General features: G+C 46.2%; 1 long non-coding RNA gene and 1 pseudogene across 10 annotated transcripts; one reads left to right on the plus strand and one right to left on the minus strand.

The window, feature by feature from the left end:
* Nucleotides 1–347: 347 nt before the first annotated feature.
* LOC127918822 (uncharacterized) lies at nucleotides 348–6,422 on the plus strand. 10 transcript variants are annotated; one of them, XR_008100915.1, is made up of 5 exons: nucleotides 367–683; nucleotides 1,559–1,658; nucleotides 1,734–2,404; nucleotides 5,115–5,286; nucleotides 5,774–6,422. It is a non-coding gene; the product is annotated as an uncharacterized LOC127918822 (long non-coding RNA). The 10 variants fall into 10 exon arrangements; XR_008100916.1 differs by having other exon boundaries at nucleotides 1,609–1,683; nucleotides 1,759–2,404; XR_008100912.1 differs by adding an exon at nucleotides 1,088–1,137 and having other exon boundaries at nucleotides 367–633; nucleotides 1,559–2,404.
* A 3,767-nt stretch (nucleotides 6,423–10,189) lies between these two features.
* LOC127918821 (E3 ubiquitin-protein ligase Mdm2-like) lies at nucleotides 10,190–18,268 on the minus strand (annotated as a pseudogene).
* Nucleotides 18,269–19,737: the final 1,469 nt, after the last annotated feature.

Here is a 19,737-nt window from a genome sequence, read left to right on the forward strand (position 1 = left end):
ATTATCCTTAGAAATGACATTTAAAAACAGGTTCCCACAGGGCCTCATTAGCATATGACAGGGTAGGACCAAACTCTTTCTGCACATGACCACAGGGCCTCATTAGCATATGACAGGGTAGGACAAACTATTTCTGCACATGACCACAGGGCCTCATTAGCATATGACAGGGTAGGACCAAACTCTTCTGGGCACATGACCCCAAATGGACACTAGAAAATGCAGTGTACCTCACTTGAAAAACAATGATATTCCCTAGGTAACACTGCAGTCATATTCCCTGGTAACACTGCATTCATATTCCCTGGGTAACCCTGCATTCATATTCCCTAGGTAACACTGCAGTCATATTCCCTAGGCAACACTGCATTCATATTCCCTAGGTAACACTGCATTCATATTCCCTAGGCAACACTGCATTCATATTCCCTAGGTAACACTGCATTCATATTCCCTAGGTAACACTGCAGTCATATTCCCTAGGCAACACTGCATTCATATTCCCTAGGTAACACTGCAGTCATATTCCCTAGGTAACACTGCATTCATATTCCCTAGGTAACACTGCATTCATATTCCCTAGGTAACACTGCATTCATATTCCCTAGGTAACACTGCAGTCATATTCCCTAGGTAACACTGCATTCATATTCCCTAGGTAACACTGCAGTCATATTCCCTAGGTAACACTGCAGTCATATTCCCTAGGCAACACTGCATTCATATTCCCTGGTAACACTGCATTCATATTCCTAGGTAACACTGCAGTCATATTCCCTAGGCAACACTGTATTCATATTCCCTAGGTAACACTGCAGTCATATTCCTAGGTAACACTGCAGTCATATTCCCTAGGTAACACTGCATTCATATTCCCTAGGTAACACTGCATTCATTCCCTAGGTAAACACTGCAGTCATATTCCCTAGGCAACACTGTATTCATATTCCTAGGTAACACTGCAGTCATATTCCCTAGGCAACACTGCATTCATAAAGGCAACACCCTAGGTAACACTGCATTCATATTCCCTAGGTAACACTGCAGTCATATTCCCTAGGCAACACTGCATTCATGTATTCCCTAGGTAACACTGCAGTCATATTCCCTAGGTAACACTGCAGTCATATTCCCTAGGTAACACTGCATTCATATTCCTAGGTAACAATGCATTCATATTCCCTAGGTAACACTGCATTCATATTCCTAGGTAACACTGCAGTCATATTCCCTAGGTAACACTGCATTCATATTCCTGGTAACACTGCAGTCATATTCCCTAGGTAACACTGTAGGTAACACATATTCCCTAGGTAACCTGCATTCATATTCCCTAGGTAACAATGCATTCATATTCCCTGAGGTAACACTGCATTCATATTCCCTAGGTAACACTGTAGTCATATTCCCTAGGTAACACTGCATTCATATTCCCTAGGCAACACTGCAGTCATATTCCCTAGGTAACACTGCAGTCATATTCCTAGGTAACACTGCAGTCATATTCCCTAGGTAACACTGCATTCATATTTTGTAACACTGCAGTCATATTCCCTAGGTAACACTGCAGTCATATTCCCTAGGTAACACTGCATTCATATTCCCTAGGTAACACTGCAGTCATATTCCCTAGGTAACACTGCATTCATATTCCCTAGGTAACACTGCAGTCATATTCCCTAGGTAACACTGCATTCATATTCCCTAGGTAACACTGCAGTCATATTCCCTAGGTAACACTGCATTCATATTCCCTAGGTAGCACTGCATTCATATTCACTCAAGTAGATGTCCCTGAAGCGATCCCAACACATACAGATGTGATGTCTTAATTCGACCAGCTTCTCACCGCAAAACAAAAAAATCCCTACAGAAACAGGAAATGATTATGATAATTATTATAATTAATGGATGTTTTTGTGGCCCTTTCTCCTTTTTCTCCGTTCGGGAAAATCAAGTCTGACGTTTTAAAGTGGAAGATAGAAACTTTAAAAGCCTTTTTAAAACCTTGAATACATAACAAGTTTCCATTTCCTGCGGAACGACGACGGAGTGATCAGGACATCTGTAGTAACGACATGAAAGACATTCTAAAAGTGTAAAAGGCTCGTTTTCCGGTTGAATGACTTTGTTTTCAGTAATCCCAACATGTTTTATCTTCAGAGTTTGTAATTTACCATCAACTGCTGTGAAGCTCAGAGGAAACCTCATGTAATTGCCTCTGTATCTGCAGTCTCTCTGGCTGTAAACTCACAGAAGCATCCTGTGAAGTGTTGGCCTCAGCTCTCAGTTCCTCCTCACACCTGAGAGAGCTGGATCTGAGTAACAATGACCTGCTGGATTCAGGAGTGAAGCTGCTCTCTGCTGGACGGGGGGATTCACCATGTAAACTGGAGATACTGAGGTCAGTTCTCCTGTATTTAGGTGATAACAGTTCACCATGTAAACTGGAGACTCTGAGGTCAGTTTTCCTGTATTTAGGTGATAACAGTTCACCATGTAAACTGGAGACTGAGGTCATTTCTCCTGTATTTAGGTGATAACAGTTCACCATGTAAACTGGAGATTCTGAGGTCATTTCTCCTGTATTTAGGTGATAACAGTTCATCATGTAAACTGGAGATTCTGAGGTCATTTCTCCTGTATTTAGGTGATAACAGTTCATCATGTAAACTGGAGACTCTGAGGTCAGTTCTCCTGTATTTAGATGATAACAGTTCATCATGTAAACTGGAGACTCTGAGGTCAGTTCTCCTGTATTTAGGTGATAACAGTTCACCATGTAAACTGGAGATACTGAGGTCAGTTCTCCTGTATTTAGGTGATAACAGTTAATAATAATAATATAATATATGCCATTTAGCAGACGCTTTTATCCAAAGCGACTTACAGTCATGTGTGCATACATTCTACGTATGGGTGGTCCCGGAATCGAACCCACTACCCTGGCGTTACAAGCGCCATGCTCTACCAACTGAGCTACAGAAGGGCCACGACCAGTTCAGTTGTTCATTAACAAACTCTGATATAAATCTGACTGTGTCTTAACTGACACTTATGATGAAGCTGTTACTTTTTTAAACTTGTATTTTTTTTAGTTAGTTTTTACAAGCAACGCTGTGATAATTTCATGTCAAATATTGTAATTATTGTGCCGATGTAGTTTGTCTATATGCGAGTCCAATAACTGAATGGGTGTAGCTTTACGAAGGCATGTTGACTTGACATGTCTTCACATTACGAGCAACAAAAGGAGAGCGATGGTTTCCTTGTGATCGCAACACGTTAACGATGACATGACAGCGCCGTGATTGGCAGAGGTTTTTAGAAACTCTCTTTTGTTATTGGTCTATGGTGATGTCACAATGGAAAGCCCAAAACTCCCGCCCATGTCAACCTGCTGATCAGAAATTGGAAACTCTCTTTTGTTATTGGTCCTATTAACCCATTTTCCCACATTGTGATGTCACAATGGAAAGCCCAAAACTCCCGCCCATGTCAACCTGCTGATCAGAAATTGGAAACTCTCTTTTTGTTATTGGTCCTATTAACCCATTTTCCACATTGTGATGTCACAATGGAAAGCCCAAAACTCCCCGCCCATGTCAACCTGCTGATCAGAAATTGGAAACTCTCTTTTGTTATTGGTCCTATTAACCCATTTTCCCCACATTGTGATGTCACAATGGAAAGCCCCAAACTCCCGCCCATGTCAACCTGCTGATCAGAAAGTGTTCAGTTGTACATTGTATTTTCATTGTGATGTCACAATGGAAAGCCCAAACTATCAACCTGCTGATCAGAAATTGGAAATCTCTTTTGTTTTTCCTCCCAGTTTTCCCCACATTGTGATGTCACAATGGAAAGCCCAAAACTCCGTGATGTCAAACACAATATCAAATATGATCTGTATTTTCAACCAACCAACTATCAACTATAACACGGATCAGGTTTTTTCCTCCACAGTTTTACACTCTTTCAAGTTGATGTCAAACACAATATCAAATATGAATCCCACAGGGCAGTGTGACCTGCGCTCGGTCTTTAAGTTTAGGTCCTGAAAGCCACGAGGGCATTGTGACTGCGCTCGGTCTTTAAGTTTAGGTCCTGAAAGCCACGAGGGCATTGTGACTGCGCTCGGTCTTTAAGTTTAGGTCCTGAAAGCCACGAGGGCATTGTGACTGCGCTCGGTCTTTAAGTTTAGGTCCTGAAAGCCACGAGGGCATTGTGACTGTGCTCGGTCTTTAAGTTTAGGTCCTGAAAGCCACGAGGGCAGTGTGACTGCGCTCCGTCTTTAAGTTTAGGTCCTGAAAACCACGAGGGCAGTGTGACTGCGCTCCGTCTTTAAGTTTAGGTCCTGAAAGCCACGAGGGCAGTGTGACTGCGCTCGGTCTTTAAGTTTAGGTCCTGAAAGCCACGAGGGCAGTGTGACTGTGCTCGGTCTTTAAGTTTAGGTCCTGAAAACCACGAGGGCAGTGTGACTGTGCTCGGTCTTTAAGTTTAGGTCCTGAAAGCCACGAGGGCAGTGTGACTGTGCTCGGTCTTTAAGTTTAGGTCCTGAAAACCACGAGGGCATTGTTATACTCACAGGTTGAATTCTATACCCATCTAAAGAGAACAAACATTCAGTTTTAAACATTACACATTTTATCAGGGGCACCCCATCCCCCAACCCCAAGTTTGGGAACCACTGGCATATGGCCAATCAGATGCTGAATTGAAGTTTGGGAACCACTGGCATATGGCCAATCAGATGCTGAATTGAAGTTTGGGAACCACTGGCATATGGCCAATCAGATGCTGAATTGAAGTTTGGGAACCACTGGCATATGGCCAATCAGATGCTGAATTGAAGTTTGGGAACCACTGGCATATGGCCAATCAGATGCTGAATTGAAGTTTGGGAACCACTGGTATATGGCCGAACATCAAAACAACATCTGATTGGCCATAGGTCAGTGGTTCCCAATCAGATGCTGTATTGCGGATATTATTTAAATAACACCACAGTAATGATATTATGAATATATGTACACATGGATACAACAGCCAGTCTATGTTCACCACCATAGAATAGCTGTGTGATTTTGGAATCATGTTAAAACTCTCTGCAGGTTGGCATTCTGTGAAGTCACAGAGGAAGGCTGTGCTTCTCTGGCCTCAGCTCTGAAGTCAAACCCTTCACACCTGAGAGCTGGATCTGAGTTACAATCACCCAGGAGACTCGGGAGTCAGACTGCTCTCTGCTGGACTGGAGGATCCACACTGCAGACTGGAGAAACTCAAGTAATGTAGAGGGTTTATGTCAGTCCATGTTGAGTGACATACTGTAAGACATGTTTCTGACCTATCAGGTTAGTTATGTCTTACAGTACACACAAATTAGCATAACTAACCTGATAGGTCAGAAATGTGTCTTACAGTAGACATAAATTAGAATAACTAACCTGATAGGTCAGAAACATGTCTTACGGTACATGATAATTACATGTTTCTGACCTATCAGGTTAGTTATGCTAATGTATGCATACTATAAGACATGTTTCTGACCTATCAGGTTAGTTATGCTAATGTATGCGTACTGTAAGACATGATTCTGACCTATCAGGTTAGTTATGCTAATTTATGCGTACTGTAAGACATGATTCTGACCTATCAGGTTGGTTATGCTAATTACATTAACTGTAAGCCAAACACACTTACCACGACCTGGACGGTGTGATGTGGGGACCTTGTGTGGACATTGCCTGTCTGTTCTTCTTACCCCCTACAGTGTGGAACATGGAGGACAGTACACAATTAAACACGGGCTTAGAAAATGTGAGTGTTGACTGCTGCGAAGAAGAAATCCTGTTAGTTTTATTTTAAGTTGACTCGAAGAAAGATCGTTTTTCAGAGCGTGTGTGTGTGTGTGTGTGTGTGGTTACACTAACAGGACCTCGCTCTGTTGGGAATATTGATTGGTGTGTTATGAGGTTATGATCATACAGTATAACATTATATATCATTCAACAAATCTGACTTAACCTTTTCCCTTGGCTCTTTAATACCGAGAAACATTATCATTCTGATGGGGCTCTTTAACACCTAGAAACATTATAATTCTGATGGGGCTCTTAAATACCTAGAAACATTATCATTCTGATGGTGCTCTTTAACACCTAGAAACATTATCATTCTGATGGGGCTCTTTAATACCTAGAAACATTATCATTCTGATGGGGCTCTTTAACACCTAGAAACATCATTCTGATGGGGCTCTTTAACACCTAGAAACATTATCATTCTGATGGGGCTCTTTAATACCTAGAAACATTATCATTCTGATGGGACTCTTTAATACCGAGAAACATTATCATTCTGATGGGTCTCTTTAACGCCTAGAAACATTATCATTCTGATGGGGCTCTTTAATACCTAGAAACATTATCATTCTGATGGAGCTCTTTAATACCTAGAAACATTATCATTCTGATGGGGCTCTTTAATACCTAGAAACATTATCATTCTGATGGGGCTCTTTAACACCTAGAAACATTATCATTCTGAGGGTGCTCTTTAATACCTAGAAACATTATAATTCTGATGGGGCTCTTTAACACCTAGAAACATTATCATTCTGATGGGGCTCTTACTTAGAAACATTATCATTCTGAGGGGGCTCTTTAATATCTATGATGATCATTGTGATATGATGATGCTTGTAATTTGTGTCCTGGTCTCCCCAATCAGATGGCTGTGTGCTCCGCTGGACCCGAACACAGCAAGCAGAAACCTCTCTGTCTGAGGAGAACAGAACGGTGACATGGGAGGACAGAGGAGCAGCCGTATGCTGATCACCTGGAGAGATTTCAGATTTCGACCAGGTGCTGTGTACAGAGGGTCTGTCAGGCGCTGTTACTGGGAGGTAGAGTGGAGTGGGAGAGGAGCTCATATCGGTGTGACGTATAAAGGAATCAATAGGTCAGGAAGGGGTGATGACAGTGGGCTTGGACCTAGTGACAAAACCTGGTGTCTGGTCTGTTGTGATGACCATTACATGGCCTGGATCAATAGTAAGCTCACTACCATACCTTCCCCCTCCTCCTCCCCCCCGTCCAACAGAGTAGGACTGTATCTGGACTGGCCGGCCGGCACGATGTCTTTCTACAAGGTCTGTTCTGATACACTGACTCACCTGCACACGTTCTACACCACATTTACCGAGCCCCTCTACCCAGGGCTGTTTGTTTGGTGTCACTCCTCAGTGTCCCTGTGTCAGGTGGTGGCCCCTGTGTCAGAAACACAACGTCATGTTTCCCTCTAATCACGGTCCTGTTCGGCAGTAGGAGACGCCGTGTATCACCACCCGGGCCTTATTGCTTAATTAGAAAACGGCTCCCTGGGAAATCTGCGGTTTGACTGGTTTAAATGGTGTGTTGTCATTGATAATTCCCTATTCCCACACATCATTTAGATGTAGTATCAGTTGTAAAATAGATAGTATTGATTCTAGATTGTCATATTGGCCATTCAATCCTGTCTTGGCCATATTACCACAAACCCCTAAAGGTGCCTTATTGCTATTATAAGTGGGTTACTAATGTAATTAGAGCAGTAAAAATACATGTTTTGTCATACCACGGCTGTCAGCCAATCAGCCCAGGGCTCCAGCCACCCGGTTTATAATGTCTGATATATCACGGCTGTCAGCCAATCAGCATTCAGGGCTCCAACCACCCAGTTTATAATGTCTGATATGCCACGGCTGTCAGCCAATCAGCATTCAGGGCTCCAACCACCCAGTTTATAATGTCTGATATATCACGGCTGTCAGCCAATCAGCATTCAGGGCTCCAACCACCCGGTTTATTACCCTTTTATTATACAATTCTGCTTCTGTGTGAACTCAATTACACAGAATGGAAATGACACATCACAGATTTGACCTGTGTGAAATGAAGACGATGGAATAAAGAGTTGGTATTTGTTTAAATGGTATTTGAATAAATTCAATAAAACTGAAGTTTGGCCAAAGTTTCTTCACTTTTGTTCCTGTAATTACACATGAAAAATTAAATGTAGATATAATAATATATCACAGGTTGTTTATGGAATAACCTTTTACACAAGGTATAATGTTACGTGGTTAGAGGCGGGTAGCCTAGTGGTCAGAGTCAGGGTAGCCTAGTGGTTAGAGTCAGGGTAGCCTAGTGGTTAGAGGCAGGGTAGCCTAGTGGTTAGAGGCAGGGTAGCCTAGTGGTTAGAGGCAGGGTGACCTAGTGGTTAGAGACAGGGTAGCCTAGTGGTTAGAGGCAGGGTAGCCTAGTGGTTAGAGACAGGGTAGCCTAGTGGTTAGAGACAGGGTAGCCTAGTGGTTAGAGACAGGGTAGCCTAGTGGTTAGAGACAGGGTAGCCTAGTGGTTAGAGGCAGGGTAGCCTAGTGGTTAGAGACAGGGTAGCCTAGTGGTTAGAGACAGGGTAGCCTAGTGGTTAGAGGCAGGGTAGCCTAGTGGTTAGAGGCAGGGTAGCCTAGTGGTTAGAGACAGGGTAGCCTAGTGGTTAGGAGGCAGGTAGCCTAGTGGTTAGAGGCAGGTAGCCTAGTGGTTAGGGCAGGGTAGCCTAGTGGTTAGAGACAGGGTAGCCTAGTGGTTAGAAGGCAGGTAGCCTAGTGGTTAGAGACAGGGTAGCCTAGTGGTTAGAGGCAGGGTAGCCTAGTGGTTAGAGGCAGGTAGCTAGTGGTTGGTAGCCTAGTGGTTAGAGGCAGGTAGCCTAGTGGTTAGAGGCAGGGTAGCCTAGTGGTTAGAGACAGGGTAGCCTAGTGGTTAGAGCAGGTAGCCTAGTGGTTAGAGACAGGGTAGCCTAGTGGTTAGAGGCAGGGTAGCCTAGTGGTTAGAGGCAGGGTAGCCTAGTGGTTAGAGGCAGGGTAGCCTAGTGGTTAGAGGCAGGGTAGCCTAGTGGTTAGAGACAGGGTAGCCTAGTGGTTAGAGACAGTACTAGATTGGAGTCTTGTCAGGTAGGGAAGGGTACTAGATTGGACAGTTTAGTACTAGATTGGAGGCTTGTCAGGTAGGGAAGGTTTAGTACTAGATTGGAGGAGCTTGTCAGGTGGGGAAGGTTTAGTACTAGATTGGAGGGCTTGTCAGGTAGGGAAGGTTTAGTACTAGATTGGAGGCTTGTCAGGTAGGGAAGGTTTAGTACTAGATTGGAGGGCTTGTCAGGTAGGGGAAGGTTTAGTACTAGATTGGAGGGCTTGTCAGGTGGGGAAGGGTACTGGGTGGAGGTTTGTCAGGTGGGGGAAGGTTTAGTACTAGATTGGAGGGCTTGTCAGGTAGGGGAAGGTTTAGTACTAGATTGGAGGGCTTGTCAGGTGGGGAAGGTTTAGTACTAGATTGGAGGTTTGTCAGGTGGGGAAGGTTTAGTACTAGATTGGAGGCTTGTCAGGTAGGGGAAGGTTTAGTACTAGATTGGAGGCTTGTCAGGTAGGGGAAGGTTTAGTACTAGATTGGAGGGCTTGTCAGGTAGGGAAGGTTTAGTACTAGATTGGAGGGCTTGTCAGGTAGGGAAGGTTTAGTACTAGATTGGAGGGCTTGTCAGGTAGGGGAAGGCTTAACTACCAAAACAGGGTTAAAAGAACTAGAATCACAGCAAACCAAATACATGTTAGCCCATATAAATCAAAACTTGGGTTTAATATCGTTCAAAACGTCTCTTCAGCACTCCAATGGCATGAAACAATGAGCCGTAAATGTTTCAAACTTCAGTTAGTCGTCTTGCCTGGGGTTGAGACTTGAGAAAGGAGCAGTGTTTTAGTGTCATCTTGTGACCCAAATGGCTCCCCATGGGCCCTGGTTTATAGTTGTGCACTAGAAACGGGAATAGGTTACCATAGTGACTTGGGGGCTGGGGGGCAAGTTGTCACCAGGGGCAATAGATATGGACGGGGCTAGACGAGAGAACAGGTTGAGACATGTTTCCTGGAGATTTAAATGAAAAGTCGTCTCCCTGGCAACCACTACCCACTCGCTCTCTTGTCGACGGAGTCAACAACAAACCTCTCTTTCTACCGGCGAACTTTATTGAGACATTTGACTTTCACGTAGTTTAAACCCCCATGTCATTATCGACACAATGATATAAAACACTATCATCTGTGTAGAATAGAGGAAGACTGGGTGAAAATAAACAAAGGACAACCAATGTACATCTGTTAATTTGCTAAACATTCTTTATTTAATAAAATATATTGAATTGTTTCACCACTAAGAGAATTTTATCAATTTGAAAAACTAGAAAGGCTATTTGACTGAACATTAGAAATCGATCCCAAATCAACACAACAACAACAACAGGCACCTTGTTTGATAGAGTTCATAAATAAAATCACTTCCAAATAAACAAACTTAAAACATATTATTTATTCATTCAGGATTTAAGTTGTTTTTGAGGAACAGGGAGTTGTGTAGCTATGGGTTACACCCTATTCCCTATAGTGCACTACTTTAGACCAGAGTCCTATTGGGGCCATGGTTGAGAGAGTAGTGCACACTACATAGGGAATAGACTGCTTATATTTGGAATGTACAGTCTAGCCGATAGCCGTCCTCAGCTGAGATAAATTAAGACGACAGACTGGATCGGCTGCCTGCAGACGGGACACAGCTTGCTTCTCTTCTTCAGTTTCCTGGCGCAGGTGTAACAGGCCATGAGGTGCCCAGTGCGTCCGTGTACGATGCAGCCGTTCTTGGGCCTGGTCTGACAGATGACGCAGGGCTCCAGGCAGCTGGCGGGGAGGTGAGCCTCCAGGCTGTTGAAACGCTCCAAGTCTGGTGCCGTCACTTCTTGACTGAGGGGGGCGCTAGAGGACGAGCCTGAGCCCACGCCGTTGGAGTTCAAGAAGAGGTGGAGGGCTGGGAGGAGCAGGCCGAGTCTTGGGAATCCGGGCCAGAGACGGACATCAATTCCTGGGAGTCTTTGAGGAGGAAGGGGCGACCTGGCTCTCTTCCGTCTGGAACATCCAGACCTTCGGTCTCGTCGGGCTCTGTCGGGGCTGGGGTAGGCTTGGGGGTAAGGGTTTGAGGTTGGGGGCAGCAGAGTTGCTGTCAGATTCGGGAAACCAGTCCATTCTTGGCGTCCAACAGCGGTTGCAGTTTCGGGGGAGGGGAGGGTTCAACTCCTCACACTTTGAGCACTTCCAGTAGTCCTGAAACAACACCACTAGATTAGACCACAGACACCACCACTAGATTAGACCACAGACACCACCACTAGATTAGACCACAGACACCACCACTAGATTAGACCACAGACACCACCACTACAGATTAGACCACAGACACCACCACTAGATTAGACCACAGACACCACCACTAGATTAGACCACAGACACCACCACTAGATTAGACCAGACACCACCACTAGATTAGACCCAGACACCACCACTAGATTAGACCACAGACACCACCACTAGATTAGACCACAGACACCACCACTAGATTAGACCACAGCACCACTAGATTACAAACCACAGACACCACCACTAGATTACACCACAGACACCACCACTAGATTAGACCACAGACACCACCACTAGATTAGACCACAGACACCACCACTAGATTAGACCACAGACACCCACCACTAGATTAGACCACAGACACCACCACTAGATTAGACCACAGACACCACCACTAGATTAGACCACAGACACCACCACTAGATTAGACCACAGACACCACCACTAGATTAGACCACAGCACCACACCACACCACTAGATTAGACCACAGCCACACACCACCACTAGATTAGACCACAGGACCACAGACACCACCACTAGATTAGACCACAGACAGGACCACTAGATTAGACCACAGACGGCACCACTAGATTAGACCACAGACAGGCACCACTAGATTAGACCACAGCACGGCACCACTAGATTAGACCACAGACGGCACCACTAGATTAGACCACAGGCGGCACCACTAGATTAGACCACAGAGGCACCACTAGATTAGACCACAGGCACCACTAGATTAGACCACAGGCACCACTAGATTAGACCACAGGCACCACTAGATTAGACCACAGACACCACCACTAGATTAGACCACAGACGGCACCACTAGATTAGACCACAGGCACCACTAGATTAGACCACAGACACCACCTAGATTAGACCACAGACACCACCACTAGATTAGACCACAGGCACCACCACTAGATTAGACCACAGACACCACCACTAGATTAGACCACAGACACCACCACTAGATTAGACCACAGACACCACCACTAGATTAGACCACAGACACCACCACTAGATTAGACCACAGACACCACCACTAGATTAGACCACAGACACCACCACTAGATTAGACCACAGGCACCACCACTAGATTAGACCACAGGCACCACCACTAGATTAGACCACAGACACCACCACTAGATTAGACCACAGACACCACCACTAGATTAGACCACAGACACCACCACTAGGTAGAGCCACACAGACCACCACTAGATTAGACCACAGGCACCACCACTAGATTAGACCACAGGCACCACCACTAGATTAGACCACAGACACCACCACTAGATTAGACCACAGACACCACCACTAGATTAGACCACAGACACCACCACTAGATTAGACCACAGACACCACCACTAGATTAGACCACAGACACCACCACTAGATTAGACCACAGGCAACACCACTAGATTAGACCACAGGCAACACCACTAGATTAGACCAGACCACCACCACTAGATTAGACCACAGACACCACCACTAGATTAGACCACAGACACCACCACTAGATTAGACCACAGACACCACCACTAGATTAGACCACAGACACCACCACTAGATTAGACCACAGACACCACCACTAGATTAGACCACAGACACCACCACTAGATTAGACCACAGACAACACCACTAGATTAGACCACAGGCACCACCACTAGATTAGACCACAGGCACCACCACTAGATTAGACCACAGGCACCACCACTAGATTAGACCACAGGCACCACCACTAGATTAGACCACAGGCACCACCACTAGATTAGACCACAGGCACCACCACTAGATTAGACCACAGGCACCACCACTAGATTAGACCACAGACAACACCACTAGATTAGACCACAGACAACACCACTAGATTAGACCACAGGCAACACCACTAGATTAGACCACAGGCAACACCACTAGATTAGACCACAGGCAACACCACCATTAGACCAAGACAACACCACTAGATTAGACCACAGACAACACCACTAGATTAGACCACAGACAACACCACTAGATTAGACCACAGACACCACCACTAGATTAGACCACAGACACCACCACTAGATTAGACCACAGCAACACCACTAGATTAGACCACAGACACCACCACTAGATTAGACCACAGACACACCACTAGATTAGACCACAGGCAACACCACTAGATTAGACCACAGACAACACCACTAGATTAGACCACAGACACCACCACTAGATTAGACCACAGACACCACCACTAGATTAGACCACAGACACCACCACAAGATTAGACCACAGGCACCACTAGATTAGACCACAGGCACCACTAGATTAGACCACAGACACCACCACTAGATTAGACCACAGGCACCACCACTAGATTAGACCACAGACACCACCACTAGATTAGACCACAGACACCACCACTAGATTAGACCACAGACAACACCACTAGATTAGACCACAGACACCACCACTAGATTAGACCACAGACACCACCTAGATTAGACCACAGACACCACCACTAGATTAGACCACAGACACCACCACTAGATTAGACCACAGACAGCACCACTAGATTAGACCACAGACACCACCACTAGATTAGACCACAGACACCACCACTAGATTAGACCACAGACACCACCACTAGATTGAACCACAGACACCACCACTAGATTAGACCACAGACACCACCACTAGATTAGACCACAGGACACCACCACTAGATTAGACCACAGACACCACCACTAGATTAGACCACAGACACCACCACTAGATTAGACCACAGACACCACCACTAGATTAGACCACAGACACCACCACTAGATTAGACCACAGGCACCACCACTAGATTAGACCACAGACACCACCACTAGATTAGACCACAGACACCACCACTAGATTAGACCACAGACACCACCACTAGATTAGACCACAGACACCACCACTAGATTAGACCACAGACACCACCACTAGATTAGACCACAGACACCACCACTAGATTAGACCACAGACACCACCACTAGATTAGACCACAGACACCACCACTAGATTAGACCACAGACACCACCACTAGATTAGACCACAGACCCACACCACTAGATTAGACCACAGACACCACCACTAGATTAGACCACAGACACCACCACTAGATTAGACCACAGACACCACCACTAGATTAGACCACAGACACCACCACTAGATTAGACCACAGACACCACCACTAGATTAGACCACAGACACCACCACTAGATTAGAGACACCACCACTAGATTAGACCACAGACACCACCCTAGATTAGACCACAGACACCACCACTAGATTAGACCACACACACCACCACTAGATTAGACCACAGGGCCACAGACACCACCACTAGATTAGACCACAGACACCACCACTAGATTAGACCACAGGCACCACACCACAACACCACTAGATTAGACCACAGGCACCACCACTAGATTAGACCACAGGCAACACCACTAGATTAGACCACAGGCACCACCACTCTAGATTAGACCACAGGCACCACCACTCTAGATTAGACCACAGGCACCATCACTCTAGATTAGACCACAGGCAACACCACTAGATTAGACCACAGGCAACACCACTAGATTAGACCACAGGCAACACCACTAGATTAGACCACAGGCAACACCACTAGATTAGACCACAGGCAACACCACTAGATTAGACCACAGGCACCACCACTAGATTAGACCACAGGCAACACCACTAGATTAGACCACAGGCAACACCACTAGATTAGACCACAGGCAACACCACTAGATTAGACCACAGACACCACCACTAGATTAGACCACAGACACCACCACTAGATTAGACCACAGACACACCACTAGATTAGACCACAGACACCACCACTAGATTAGACCACAGACACCACCACTAGATTAGACCACGACACCACCACTAGATTAGACCACAGACACCACCACTAGATTAGACCACAGGCAACACCACTAGATTAGACCACGGGCACCACTAGATTAGACCACAGGCACCACCACTAGATTAGACCACAGACACCACTAGATTAGACCACAGGCAACACCACTAGATTAGACCACAGACACCACCACTAGATTAGACCACAGACAACACCACTAGATTAGACCACAGACACCACCACTAGATTAGACCACAGACACCAACACTAGATTAGACCACAGACACCACCACTAGATTAGACCACAGACACCACCACTAGATTAGACCACAGACACCACCACTAGATTAGACCACAGACACCACCACTAGATTAGACCACAGACACCACCACTAGATTAGACCACAGACACCACCACTAGATTAGACCACAGGCAACACCACTAGATTAGACCACAAGCACCACTAGATTAGACCACAGGCAACACCACTAGATTAGACCACAGGCAACACCACTAGATTAGACCACAGACACCACCACTAGATTAGACCACAGACACCACCACTAGATTAGACCACAGACACCACCACTAGATTAGACCACAGGCACCACTAGATTAGACCATTAGACCACAGACACCACCACTAGATTAGACCACAGGGTTATGGGTAATATGAAACGTACTGCTTCCGTGATTTCAGTGTCGTCATCGTGACGAGTCCTCCTCCTCTGCCTCGAAGATGGTGACTTCATACACCTGTGAAGGAACGACAGACACACGAAGTCAACAGCTGCAGTTTGACCCCAGGACACTAGAGAGGGAGCTGTTTGAAATGACACATCAATGTTTCCTCGGGGGGGTCCGGGAGGCATTCCCCCCGGTGATGAACGTTTAAGAACCATCGAAAGGTCCGCTTTTTGTTGGTGTGGTGGTGCACCACAGCTAAATAAATGCAGCAAGGGAACACACACACAGACACACACAGACACACACACGAAAAGACACACAGACACACACACGAAAGAGCACAGACACACACACTCGAAAAGACACACACGAAAAGACACACAGACACACACGAACACAGACACACAGACACAGACACACAGACACACGAAAAGACACACAGACAGACACACACACTCGAAAAAGACACACACACAGACACACACACACACGAAAAGACACACAGACACACACACACACTCGAAAAGACACACAGACACACACACACACAGTTGAAAAGACAGTGAGCCGAGACCCGTCCTCTCCAGACACTGAAGCCTCTTCGGGATCGCTGTAGGCATCCGAGTCGATGGACTCCACCTCAAACTCCACGCTGAAGTTATCAGAGTCTGAGCCCAGATCCTGGCTCAGAACATCGTCACCGCGTCACTGACCAATGAACCGACTTCCTGTTGAGAGAGACGAGAGAAAGAGAGAGCTCAGTAACATGGGACTTACACAGCTGCCGATAAGATTTACAAATTACAATCACTTTTTTTAAACTCAGAATCTAAAGTACTGAACAAACCGATGTCACACACTAGACGTGAAACATTTTGTCTGAATGTGTAGGAATTAATAATCCCATTCCTTCATCTGCATAATGTTGTAGCCCAGTTTAGGATCTAGTTTAGGATCTCACCCTCCTTTTATTTAGGATTGGTGGAACTACAGTCTGACAGGGTAAATAGTTGTACTGCAGGAGGCTCCCCCACAGAGTTATACAGGAGGCTCCCCACACAGAGTCACAGGAGGCTCCCCCACAGAGTTACACAGGAGGCTCCCCCACAGAGTTACAGGAGGATCCCCCACAGAGTTATACAGGAGGCTCCCCCACAGAGTTACAGGAAGCTCCCCCACAGAGTTATACAGGAGGATCCCCCACAGAGTTACAGGAGGATCCCCCACAGAGTTACAGGAGGATCCCCCACAGAGTTACAGGAGGATCCCCCACAGAGTTATACAGGAGGCTCCCCCACAGAGTTACAGGAAGCTCCCCCACAGAGTTATACAGGAGGATCCCCCACAGAGTTACAGGAGGATCCCCCACAGAGTTATACAGGAGGCTCCCCCACAGAGTTATACAGGAGGCTCCCCCACAGAGTTATACAGGAGGCTCCCCCACAGAGTTATACAGGAGGCTCCCCACAGAGTTATACAGGAGGCTCCCCCACAGAGTTATACAGGAGGCTCCCCCACAGAGTTATACAGGAGGATCCCCACAGAGTTACACAGGAGGCTCCACACAGAGTCACAGGAGGCTCCCACACAGAGTCACAGGAGGCTCCCCACACAGAGTCACAGGAGGCTCCCCACACAGAGTCACAGGAGGCTCCCCACAGAGTCACAGGAGGATCCCCACAGAGATACAGGAGGATCCCCACACAGAGTCACAGGAGGATCCCCACAGAGTTACAGGAGGATCCCCCCACAGAGTTACAGGAGGATGACCCACAGAGTTACAGGAGGATCCCCCACAGAGTTATACAGGAGGCTCCCCACAGAGTTATACAGGAGGCTCCCCACAGAGTTATACAGGAGGCTCCCCCACAGAGTTATACAGGAGGCTCCCCCACAGTCACAGGAGGCTCCCCCACAGAGTCACAGGAGGCTACTCACAGCGTTACTGTGTGAGTCTGAAGACTCGCTGCTCCTCCGGTCTCGTCTCAGGCCTCCAATCACATACCAGGACATGCTGTCATCAAAGGTCAGAGAAAAGCTGTCTGACCTGTGTCTCTTCCTGGACTCACACCCGTCCTCCTCTTGTGTGGACGACGTCCCCTCTGGAATAGAACAAAGAGGGTCTGAGCAGCGGTTTTTACTTTTAACCATTTCTTTCAAATAAGCCATTTTTCTTCTCCAACGGTAAAATAGAGAAGCATATTGTGCATCCGATCACTCAAATCTAATTTTATTTGTCACATACACATGGTTAGCAGATGTTAATGCGAGTGTAGCGAAATGCTTGTGCTTCTAGTTCCGACAATGCAGTAATAACCAACAAGTAATCAATTCCAAAACTACGGTCTTATACAAAGTGTAAGGGGATAAAGAATATGTACATAAGGATATATGAATGAGTGATGGTACAGAGCAGCATACAGTAGATGGTATCGAGTATGTAAACAAAGTGGCATAGTTAAAGTGGCTAGTGATACATGTATTACATAAAGATGCAGTAGATGATGGGGCGGCAGGGTAGCCTAGTGGTTAGAGTGGAGGGCGGCAGGGTAGCCTAGTGGTTAGAGTGGAGGGTGGCAGGGTAGCCTAGTGGTTAGAGTGGAGAGGTGGCAGGGTAGCCTAGTGGTTAGAGTGGAGGGAGGCAGGGTAGCCTAGTGGTTAGAGTGGAGGGCGGCAGGGTAGCCTAGTGGTTAGAGTGGAGAGGTGGCAGGGTAGCCTAGTGGTTAGAGTGGAGGGAGGCAGGGTAGCCTAGTGGTTAGAGTGGAGGGCGGCAGGGTAGCCTAGTGGTTAGAGTGGAGGGCGGCAGGGTAGCCTAGTGGTTAGAGTGGAGGGCGGCAGGGTAGCCTAGTGGTTAGAGTGGAGGGTGGCAGGGTAGCCTAGTGGTTAGAGTGGAGGGTGGCAGGGTAGCCTAGTGGTTAGAGTGGAGGGCGGCAGGGTAGCCTAGTGGTTAGAGTGGAGGGCGGCAGGGTAGCCTAGTGGTTAGAGTGGAGGGTGGCAGGGTAGCCTAGTGGTTAGAGTGGAGGGTGGGAGGGTAGCCTAGTGGTTAGAGTGGAGGGTGGCAGGGTAGCCTAGTGGTTAGAGTGGAGGGGTGGCAGGGTAGCCTAGTGGTTAGAGTGGAGGGTGGGAGGGTAGCCTAGTGGTTAGAGTGGAGGGTGGCAGGGTAGCCTAGTGGTTAGAGTGGAGGGTGGCAGGGTAGCCTAGTGGTTAGAGTGGAGGGTGGGAGGGTAGCCTAGTGGTTAGAGTGGAGGGTGGCAGGGTAGCCTAGTGGTTAGAGTGGAAGAGTAGCCTAGTGGTTAGAGCGTTGGACTAGTAACCGAAAGGTTGCAAGTTCAATCCCCCGAGCTGACATGGTACAAATCTGTCGTTCTGCCCCTGAACAGGCAGTTAACCCACAGTGTAGGGTATGTAAACAATGTATTAGGTAGCATTGTTTAAAGTGGCTAGTGATACATGTATTACATAAAGATACAGTAGATGGTATCGAGTACAGTATATACATATGAGATGAGTATGTAAACAAAGTGGCATGTGATACATGTATGACATAAGGATGCAGTAGATGATATAGAGTACAGTATATACATATGAGATGAGTATGTAAACAAAGTGGCATGTGATACATGTATGACATAAGGATGCAGTAGATGATATAGAGTACAGTATATACATATGAGATGAGTATGTAAACAAAGTGGCTGGTGATACATGTATTACATAAAGAATGCAGTAGATGATATAGAGTAAAGTATATACGTATACATATGAGATGAATAATGTAGAGAACATTATATAAGGTAGCATTGTTTAAAGTGATACATTTTACATCACTCCGTTGACATACTGAAACACACTGACAAGTCTTCAACAAA

Source organism: Oncorhynchus keta, unplaced genomic scaffold, assembly GCF_023373465.1.
Source record: "Oncorhynchus keta strain PuntledgeMale-10-30-2019 unplaced genomic scaffold, Oket_V2 Un_contig_14979_pilon_pilon, whole genome shotgun sequence".
In the NCBI taxonomy this organism is placed as follows: Eukaryota; Metazoa; Chordata; class Actinopteri; order Salmoniformes; family Salmonidae; genus Oncorhynchus; species Oncorhynchus keta.